The sequence below is a fragment of the Diadema antillarum genome, unplaced genomic scaffold (assembly GCF_040938485.1).
Source record: "Diadema antillarum isolate AM-2024a unplaced genomic scaffold, OU_Dant_1.0 seq00000324_RagTag, whole genome shotgun sequence".
NCBI classification, from domain to species: domain Eukaryota; kingdom Metazoa; phylum Echinodermata; class Echinoidea; order Diadematoida; family Diadematidae; genus Diadema; species Diadema antillarum.
The window spans coordinates 622,973-634,439 of record NW_027271343.1 but is presented as its reverse complement, the minus strand read 5'-3'; positions in this window follow the sequence as shown (position 1 = coordinate 634,439).

Genomic DNA, 11,467 nt, shown 5'->3' with positions numbered 1-11,467 from the left:
CTGAGCTTTCAGGTTGCTAGGAACAACTTTTGTTGAAGTGATATGCATAAGATTTAAATAGTAAAGCGGTTTATTTATGATCCAGTAAGTAAGAGTGTATTTTATTCATTGTTGTTACATCTGTGCAGATGTTTCACATTACTTGAAACTAGAAATATTCAACGTTTAACCTATATATATGCAACTTTTGCTATAGGCTGTAGCTTGTCACATATTTTCATACTTTACTGTTGCCTCTCTGTTAGACTGCAATACAACGTATCTCTCTTTGAGGAATATCTCATTTCAATATTGCCATGTCTATTCACGATCCAGTTGGAACCAGTGCATTTCATTCATTGTCTTGTTTACATTTGTGCAGAGATTTCATATTATTGGCAATTATAAAATATGCAACGGATAATTCAGGCATATGCAACATTTGCCATAGCCTGTAGCTCGTCACATATTTTCATACTCACAGTTGCCTCTCTGTTAGACTACAATATCTCCCTTTGAGGCATATCTCATTTCAATATTGCCGTGGGAACTATTATTATGTTTTTGTTGTTTTTTGTGTTTGTGTATGTGATGTAATGTATTTTGTAGGGCAGCTCTCTACAAGCTCTGCTTTTGTGAGGTTCTGCCTTCCTGTACAATAATTTCATGCATGTGATTTCCTACATGAAAAAGATGGAAAATAAATGTTTCACAAACTTGAAACTTGACAAACGAACAATTTTACAACGTGATAGTTTTGGCGGACGATTGATTCTAGATTGACAACAAATTACACCCCAATTTCCTGAAAAGTGCACACAGTTTGCCTATAGATACGTAAATCCCACTGGGTTTCATACACACGCGGTGACGTCACAGATTTGGCACTTTTCGTAGCCGCATCGAGCTTTTTCCAGTGCTCAAATTTGGTAAAAATAAAGATTGTTATATTCAAAGCAGAGACAACTTTATTGCATGATTTATGTCAGAAATTAATCAAAATAACATTTAATGATGGAAAACAGTCAATTTATATGATATTGTTTCCTATAAATTTCTTCTTTAAATATTGTGGTAGTAGTTCACTCCACAAGGATATGGGGAAATTGTGGTTACCATGGCAGCGCTTTCTCCGACAAACATAAGAAAGATGGGCTGTACATTTACACCTCAATGTCATTATGTATACACCAAATTTGAGTTCAATTGCTTCAAAATTGTGTACTGCTGTAAAAGTGGTTTCTTTCACGTACAGAAACTTTCGCGGTTTCCATCGGTGCCGACTTTTTCGCGTGTGTTTAAATTCGCGGTCGGTGATGATAGCGTTGTAACAAGCGACAAGTTCGAAACATTTTCGCGTGATGTTAAATTCGCGGTTCAACCTCAAAGCGCGAAAAGCGCGAAAATAAAACCACCGCGAAAGAAACCAATTTTGCAGAGTAAGTAGTTCACTCCACAAGATTTTAAAGAAAATGTCGGTACCATGGCAACGCCTTGTCAGGTACAAACACAAAGTGTGTCTTTCCTAACTACACGTATAGATCACTATACATATCAAATTTGAAATAAATTGCTTAGACACTGTGGAAGTAGTTCACTCCACAAGGTTTTGGGAAAATTTGGGTTACCATGGCAACACTTTCTCCGACAAAAGCAAAACACATGTCTTGCACATCTACACCTCAATGTCATCATGTACCCCAAGTTTCATTAAAATTGCCTCAAAACTTTAGGAGTTCGCGACGCAAGATTTGCAATGGACGGCCCGACCGACAGACCACACGCTGATTCTTATACACCCTGTAGAGCCCACTAATGTCAAAATCGCCCACTAATGTCAAAACAACCACTAATGTCATAACACGTCGACGACAAATGTCAAAACAACCACTAATGTCATAACGCGTCGACGACAAATGTCAAAAGAACCACTAATGTCATAACACGTCGACGACAATTGTCAAAACAACCACTTATGTCATAACACGTCGACGACAAATGTCAAAATCGAATTAACCACTAATGTCATAACACGTCGACGACAAATGTCAAAATTTCCATTTTTACTGCATACTCTTATACCAGTCTCTGTAATGTGTTCACCACTCCTGCTATACAGGGGCAAAATATTGCTCAATGAAGTACATGTACCTTTTTTATCTGGGAAATCATCATAGCAGTGGACATAGGATTTGATTGACTTGGAACCAATAATTAATTACTTTATTCTTCAATACACAGTGCTGCTGTTTATTGTATGTGTTTGAATTTGTGTGGAAAAGTGTCATTTTATCACTCAATATAATGCAGCAGATGTTGGAATATATGAATTCAGGGCTACTGGAAGTGAACAATTACTGATGAAATACTGATTCTGTACATAGTCCATCGTATTATATATAGTTTTCCTAAGAAAAGACTGAATAAATGGACCTATAGATTATGTCAAACAATTGCAAGAGTGTCAGGAGTGTGATTTGTCATGGTTACGTGAGGTATTTGGTTGGAAATCGCCAGTGCTTTCATTGTTTAACAAATCGCCCACACACAAGTATCTGTATGATATGAATACAGGTACTTGAAGGTTTCAACACCATAGCCGTGATGACTTAAATAGGTCACATACCCCCGCATACACAAAGTGTATAAAGGGGTGTGTAGAGCCCACTAATGTCACAATCGCCCACTAATGTCAAAACAGCCACTAATGTCATAACAACCACTAATGTCATAACGCGTCGACGACAAATGTCAAAAGAACCACTAATGTCATAACACGTCGACGACAAATGTCAAAACAACCACTTATGTCATAACACGTCGACGACAAATGTCAAAATTTCCATTTGTACTGCAAATGTCATAACACGTCGACGACAAATGTCAAAATCGAATTAACCACTAATGTCATAACACGTCGACGACAAATGTCAAAATTTCGAAATTTTCTGCAAAATGTCATGACGCGTCACAAGGGCGGATCGAGGAATTCCATAAAGGGGAGGCGCCTTTACAAAATCACAGGCTGGCGCGACCCTCGCCCCCCCCCCCCCATTTTCTTATTTTCATTTCTGTTGTGTTCACTAAATAAAGAGAGGGGGGCACTAAAGGGGAATGTGCCCCCTCTAAATCCGCGATTGCGTCAACCACAAATATCAATATTGGAATAACCACAAATGTCATAACACGTCGACCACAAATGTCATAACGCGACACAGGGGCGGATCCATGAATTCCGTAAACGGGGGGGCTTTACAAATTCAAAGGCTGGCGCGACCCCCGTTTCTTATTTTTGTTTCTGTTAGTGCGGGTGCACGAATTCCGTGAAGAGGAGGCGCCTTTACAAAATCAAAGGCTCGCGCGACACCGCCCCATTTTCTTCTTTTCGGGCACCATGGGGGATGCGCCCCCTTTCGATCCATGATTGCGTCAACCACAAATGACCAAACCCATTGCTTACATTACAGGGGCGTATCCAGGAATTCCGTGAAGGGGAGGCGCCTTTACAAAATCAAAGGCTCACGCGACACCGCCCCATTTTCTTTTTTTTTTCGGGCACCATGGGGGATGCGCCCCCTCTCGATCCATGACTGCGTCAACCACAAATGACCAAACCCATTGCTTACATTACAGGGGCGTATACATGAATTCCGTGAAGGGGAGGCGCCTTTACAAAACCAAAGGCTCATTCGACACCACCCCCATTATCTTCTTTTCATTTTTTCTTGTTTTAACAAAATATATAGAGGTGGCACCATGGGGGATGCGCCCCATTTCGATCCATGATTGAGTCAACCACAAATGACCAAACTCATTGCTTCCATTACAGGGGCGTATCCAGGAATTCCGTGAAGGGGAGGCGCCTTTACAAAATCAAAGGCTCGCGCGACACCACCCCATTTTCTTCTTTTCGGGCACCATGGGGGATGCGCCCCCTCTCGATCCATGATTGCGTCAACCACAAATTACTAAACCCATTGCTTACATTACAGGGGCGTATCCAGGAATTCCGTGAAGGGGAGGCGCCTTTACAAAATCAAAGGCTCACGCGACACCACCCCATTTTCTTTTCATTTTCTCTTTTTTTAAACAAAATATATGTAGAGGGGGCACCATGGGGGATGCGCCCGCTTCCCTTGATCCATGATTGCGTCAACCACAAATGACCAAACTCATTGCCGCCATTACAGGGGCGGGTCCAGGAATTCCGTGAAGGGGAGGGGGCACACCTTTGCATAAATAAAGCCTGACGCATCACCCCATCTTTTTATCATTTATGCTGTTTTGAAGAAAAAAAAATAGAGGGGGCATCAGAGGGGGATGCGCCCGTCTCGATCCGCGATTGCGTCAACCACAAAATGTTAAAACTCATTGCTTGCATTAGAGGGGTGGATCCAGGAATTCTGTAGAGGGGAGGAGCCTTTACAAATTTAAAACCTGCCGCACCCCTATTTTTCATTTCTGTTGTTTTAACAACAACAGAAATGCTTGCTCATTGCTTGTATTACAGGAGCGGGTCCAGGAATTCCGTAAAGCGTAAAGGGGAGACGTCTTCTGAAAATGAAAGGTTGGCGCAATCCCCCTCCCCCTTGTTAATATTTTTTTTATTTCTTTTGTCTAAACGACAGTTAAAGCGGCAGTCTTTAATTTTGTAAAGGAGCCTCCACTTTACGGAATTCCTGGTTCCGCCCCCTGTAATGCAAACAATGGGTTTTGCAATTAACTTGTGGTTGACGCAGTCGCGGATCTAGAGGGGGACACGGTACCCCCTCCCCGTCTCTATTTTTGTTAATACAAAAGAAATTAAATGAAAAAAAGGCGAGGCAGTTTGCGCAACATTTTGATTTTATAAACGCTTCTCTCCTTTACGGAATTTTGGCCGCCCCTCTAATGCAAGCAATGAGTGTTGACATTTGTGTTTAACCCAATCGCTGATCGAGAGGGGGCTCATACCTCTATGGTGACTTCCTTTTTTTTTTTACAATAGAAAAATTAAAAGAAAAAATAGGGGGGTGCGGCAGATTTAAATTTTGTAAAGGCGCTTCCCCTTTACGGAATTCCTGGATCCGTCCCTGTACGGCAAGCAATTAGTTTTGATATTATGGTTAACGCAATCGCGGATCGAGAAGGATGCGCATCCCCCTCTGGTGCCACCTCTCTTTTTTTAAAACAATAATTATAAAATATGGGGGGTGCGGCCGCAACCCTTATAATTATTTTGTAAAGGCGCCTCCCGTTTGCTGAATTCCTGGATCCGCCCTTAACGAAAGCAATGAGTTTTGACATTTGTGGTTGACGCAATCATGGATTGGGAGGGGACTGATACATCTCTGGTGCCCCCTTTTTTTTAAACAACAAAAATAAATGAAATGGGGGGGGGGGGGGGGGGTGGAAGCCTTTAATTTTGTAATGGTGCGTACCTTTTACGGAATTCCTGGATCCACCCCTGTAATGCAAACGATGCAGCAGATTTGATTTTGTAAGGGCGCCTCCCCTTTACGGAATTCCTGTATCCGCCCCTATCATGCAAGCAATGAGTTTTGACATTTTGTGGTTGACGCAATCGCGGATTGAGAAGGGGGAGCATCCCCCTCTGGTGCTCCCTCTCTTTCTTCTTCTTTAGTTAAAACAATAGAAAAAAATTGAAAAAAATGGAAGGTGGGGGTGCGGCAGTTCTAGTTTTGTAAAGACGCCTCCCCTTTACGAAACTCCTTGATCCGCCCCTGTAACGCGTTATGCCGCTCCCCTATTTTTTTGAATTTAATTTCTGTTGTTTTAACAACAACAACAACAACAACAACAAAAATAGAGAGGGAATACCAGAGGGGGATGCGCCCCCCCCCCCCCGATCCGCGATCGCGTCAACCACAAATGTCAAAACTCATTGCTTGCATTACGGGGGCGGGTCCAAGAATTTCTTAACAAAGCGCAAAGGGGAGACGTCTTTTCAAAATGAAAGGCTTGCGCAATCCCCGTCCCCCTTATTTTTCTTTTTATTTCTTTTGTTTAAACGTAAAAAAAAAGAAAAAGAAAAGAATGGGGGTGCGGCAATCTTTTGTAAAGGGGCCTCCCCTTTACGGAATTCCTGGTTCCGCCCCATGCAATGCAAACAATGAGATTTGCCAAAAACTTGTGGTTGACGCAGTCGCGGGTCGACAGGGGGGGGGGGGCGGTATACCCCCTCCCCGTCTCTATTTTTGTTAACACGAGAGAGAGAGAGAGAGAGAGAGAGAAAAAAAAAAGGAGAGGTGGCTTGCGCAGGCATTTGATTTTTTTTTAAAGGCGTCTCCCTTTTATGGAATTCCTGGACCCGTCCCTATAGTGCAATCGCGGATCAAGAGGGGCGCATTCCTCTCTGCTGCCTTCTTTCGTTTTTTTTTAAACAACAGAAATAAAAAGGAAAAAAAAAAGGGGTGCGGCAGTTGTAATTTTGTAAAGGTGGCTCCCCTTTACGAAACTCCTGGATCCGCCCCTGTGACGCGTTATGACATTTGCAATACGTTTGGAAATTTCGACATTTTTGTGGTCGACGTCTTATGATATTTGTGGTTAATCCAATTTTGACATTTGCGGTTGGCGCAAACGCGGAACGAGAGGGGGCGTACTCCCCTCTGGTGACCCCTCGCTATGTTTTGTTAACGCAACAGAAATAAATCTAAGAAATAGGGGTGGGGTCTTGCCTGCATTTGATTTTGTAAAGGTTACTCCCCCTTACGGAATTCCTGGATCCGCTCCTGTAATGTAAGCAATGAGTTTTGATTTTTGTGGTTGACGCAATCATGGAACGAGAGGGGGCGCTTCCCCCTCTGGTGCCCCTCACTATATTTTGTTAAAACAACAGAAATAAAAAAATAAGATAATGGAAGGGGGAGGTCGCGCAAGCCTTTGATTTTTTAAAGGCGGCCATCCCCTTTACGGAATTCGTGGATCCACTCCTATGACGCGTTATGACATTTGCAATTAGTTTGAAAATTTTGACATATTATGTGGTCGACGTGTTATGACATTTATGGTTAATCTCCGATTTTGACATTTGCGGTTGATGCAGTCGTGGATTGAGAGGGGGCGCATCCCCCTATAGTGCCCATCTCTTTATTTGGTCAATACAACAGCAATGAAAAGAAGAAAATGGGGAGGGGGAGGGTCGCGCCAGCCTTTCACTTTGTAAAGACGCCTCCACAAGATTTCTGGATCCGCCCCTGTAATGCAAGCAATGAGTTTTTCCATATGTGGTTGAAGTAATGATGGATCGAGAGGGGGCGCTTCCGCCTCTCGTGCACCCTCACTATATTAGGTTAAACCAACAGAAACAAAAATAAGAAAAGGGGAGTCGCGCCATGCAGACTTTGATTTTGTACAGGCGCCCCCCCCCCTTTTACGGAATTCCTGGATCCGCCACTGTGACGCGTTATGACATTTGTGGTTAATCCAATATTGATATTTGTGGTTGACGCAATCGCGTACTAGTATTCAGAGGGGGCGCATCCCCCTTTAGTGCCCCCTCTCTTTATTTTTTTTTCCAACACAACAAAAATAAAAATAAGAAAATGGGGGTGGGGGCGAAGGTCGCACCAGCCTTTTATTTTGTAAAGCCGCCTTTCCCTTAGGGAATTCCTGGATCCGCCCCCGTAATGCAAGCAATGAGTTTGGATATTTGTGGTTGACGCAATCATGGATCGAGAGGGGGCGCTTCCCCCTCTGGTTCCCCCTCACTATAGTATGTTAAAACAACAGAAATAAAGATAAGAAAATGGGGGGGGGGGGTCACGCCAGCCTTTGATTTTTTTTTTAAGGCGCCCCTCCCCTTTACGGAATTCCTGGATCCACCCCTGTGACGCGTTAGGACATTTGAAGTTAGTTTGAAAATTTTGACATCTGTGGTCGACGCGTTATGACATTTGTGGTTAATCCCCAATTTTGACATTTGTGGTTACGCAATCGCGGATTGAGAGGGGGCGCATCCCCCATTTCGTCAACACAACAGAAATAAAAAGAAGAAAATAGGGAGGGGGAGGGTCGCGCAAGACTTTTACTTTGCAAAGACGCCTCCCCTTTACGAAATTCCTGGATCCGCCCCTGTAATGCAAGCAATGAGTTTGGTCATTTGTGCTTGACGCAATGATGGATCAAGAGGGGGCGCATCCCCCTCTGGTGCCCCCTTTCTTTTCTTTTCTTTTCTTTCTTTTTTTGGGTTAAAACAACATAGATAAAAAGGAAAATATGGGGGGGGGGGTGCGGTAGCCTTTAATTTTGTAAAGCCGCCTCCCCTTTACGAAATTCCTGGATCCGCCCCCACAATGCAAGCAATGAGTTTTGATATTTGTGCTTGACGCAATGATGGGTCGAGAGGGGGCGCATCCCCCTCTGGTGCACTCTCACTGTAATTATTAGGTTGAAACAAAAATAAGAAATGGGGGGGGGGGGAGTGTCGCCAGCCTTTGATTTTGTAAAGGCGCCCACCCCCCCCCCCCCCCCTTTACGGAATTCCTGGATTCCCCCCCCCCCCCCCCTGTGACGCGTTATGACATTTGTGGTCGACGTGTTATTGCATTTGTGGTTAATCCCCGATTTTGACTCGTGGTTGACGAAATCGTGGATTGAGAGGGGGCGCATCCCCCTTTAGTGCCCCTCTCTTTATTTCGTCAACACAAAAAAAATGGGGAGGGGAAAGGTCGCGCCAGCCTTTGACTTTGTAAAGACGCCTTCCCTTTACAAAATTCCTGGGTCCGCCCTTGTAATGCAAGCAATGAGTTTTTCCATAATGTGGTTGGCGCAATGATGGATCGAGAGGGGGCGCTTCCCCCTCTCGAGCACCCTCACTCACAGAAACAAAAATAAGAAAAGGGGGTCGCGCCAGCCATTGATTTGTAAAGGCTGTCATGATAATGACATATTTTGTATTTGTCACGTAATAATTTGTCTCATTGTACTACTGTTTATTAGGTAGCTCATGTAAGAAATTGATGTTATCGCAATGGTTACAAAAGAAGTGCAGCTTTAAAGACAAAAGCTTGCATCAAAATAACCATATAAGGAGATGTTGCGATGCACAATCAAAGTAAAAGAGAGTGATTTGGAATTAAATGTTTTAGGGATGAGTAAACCCTACATGACGTCAAAATACGAGGAATGGGTATCCCTGGTAGTATGCCTCATACTATCTGGTATGTGGACGTCATTCACGACGTCAAACACAAGTTTCTAGCTAGGTCAAAACAGGACCACTTCAAAGAATTTTGGTTTCCGTGGACAGGAAGTGATGACGTCAAGCAGAGGCTTGACCAATGCAAAATGAGATACTCAGGAAAGTTTAGACAGACAGAAAACGCCACCCAATAAGAAAAGGGAGCAGGACTTCTATGAAAACTTTCTAGGAAGTCACTTCATTTAATTTTACATGGATACCTATGGTCCAACAAATGTATAAATATGCAGTGTTTGGGCATAAAATTCAGATGCCTCATTATTTGCGAAACACTCAGGACCAGGCTACGGTACTTCGAGATTGCGAAGTTAAGAGAGTAGCAGAGTGTTATTTGGAATCAGTGTGATTCAGGGATTGTTGCATTTCGGCTTGGACAGCCTGACCGTCCAGCAGAGAATCTAGGAGGATTCGAGTGTAAACACCAACAACTGTTGTAAGTACACGATCATTTAATTGAAGTTGTTTGTGCCTTGTAAGTTCCTATGTAATTCCCGATATTGCATTGTATGTGTGATGTTTGTATGTCAAACCGAATTTTAATTGCATTGTGAAAGAAATAGAGAATTAGAACAACGCTTATATTTTAATGGGCTGATTAATCACCCCTATTCAACATTGAAAGATAATGATCCATGGTGAAACAGTATTATGGAAATTATGTGGGGCTAATCAATGTTAATATGATGGAATATATAATTATATGTTTTGTTGAAGTTATATGAATAGAATCAGGAATAACTAAAGACCACAAATTATAAGGGAGGTATCATGTTATTAAATCAACAGGGTGTTTAGGGTTCCAGGGAGAGAGCCACGGTTTAGGGGTCCAGAGAGGACCACAGTTCAGGGTTCCGACAAGGACCAGAAGTTGGGAAGCCAACGACCAGTAAGGGGAGACGACCCGCTACATCAGGCAGGGCATCATCGACAACCTAGAACAACCAAGCACGGGAGCTTCTAGAATAAGCCAACGAGCAGAGCAACCAAGCTCAAGATCAAGTGGAATTGGATATCTGTATTCAAGTTTGTACTATGTTATTGTTGTAAACGACCACAATTTGAGACCAGTATAATAAATCTTACTGATTATTATATTGTAAGAACACTGTGTGATTGGCTACTTCTTTCGAGGCACTGTAGTTGCACAAGTCGAAAGAGTTGATTGAGTGAATGGTCTGCTAACAATCTGCTGCATTTAGAGAAAGTCAACCTTTGACTATAGAAAAGATCCCAGTCGCAGGGAGGACTTTCGTTCCCCACATTCAGAGGAAAGTCCCCTGTGACAAAGGCCACCCCCCTTTTTTTACGAAATTCATGGATCCGCCCCTGTGTCGCGTTATGACATTTGATGATGATGATGATGATTTGTGGTCGAAGTGTTATGACATTTGTGGTTAATCCAATATTGATATTTGTGGTTGACGCAATTGCGGATTTAGAGGGGGCGCATCCCCCTTTAGTGCCCCCTCTCTTTATTTTGTGAACACAACAGAAATAAAAATAAGAAAATGGGTGGGGGGGGGGGGGAGGGTCACGCCAGCCTTTGATTTTGTAAAGGGACCTCTCCTTTATGGAATTCCTGATCCGCCCTTGTGACGCGTCATGACATTTTGTAGAAAATTTGGAAATTTTGACATTTGTCGTCGACGTGTTATGACATTAGTGGTTGATCCGATTTTGACATTTGCCGTCGACGTGTTATGACATTAGTGGTTGTTTTGACATTTGCCGTCGACGTGTTATGACATTAGTGGTTGTTTTGACATTAAGATGTCGTCGACGCGTTATGACATTAGTGGTTGTTTTGACATTTGTCGTCGACGTGTTATGACATTAGTGGTTGTTTTGACATTAGTGGGCTCTACACACCCCCTTATACACTTTGTGTATGCGGGGGTATGTGACCTATTTAAGTCATCACGGCTATGGTGTTGAAACCTTCAAGTACCTGTATTCATATCACACAGATACTTGTGTGTGGGCGATTTGTTAAACAATGAAAGCACTGGCGATTTCCAACCAAATACCTCACGTAACCATGACAAATCACACTCCTGACACTCTTGCAATTGTTTGACATAATCTATAGGTCCATTTATTCAGTCTTTTCTTAGGAAAACTATATATAATACGATGGACTATGTACAGAATCAGTATTTCATCAGTAATTGTTCACTTCCAGTAGCCCTGAATTCATATATTCCAACATCTGCTGCATTATATTGAGTAATAAAATGACACTTTTCCACACAAATTCAAACACATACAATAAACAGCAGCACT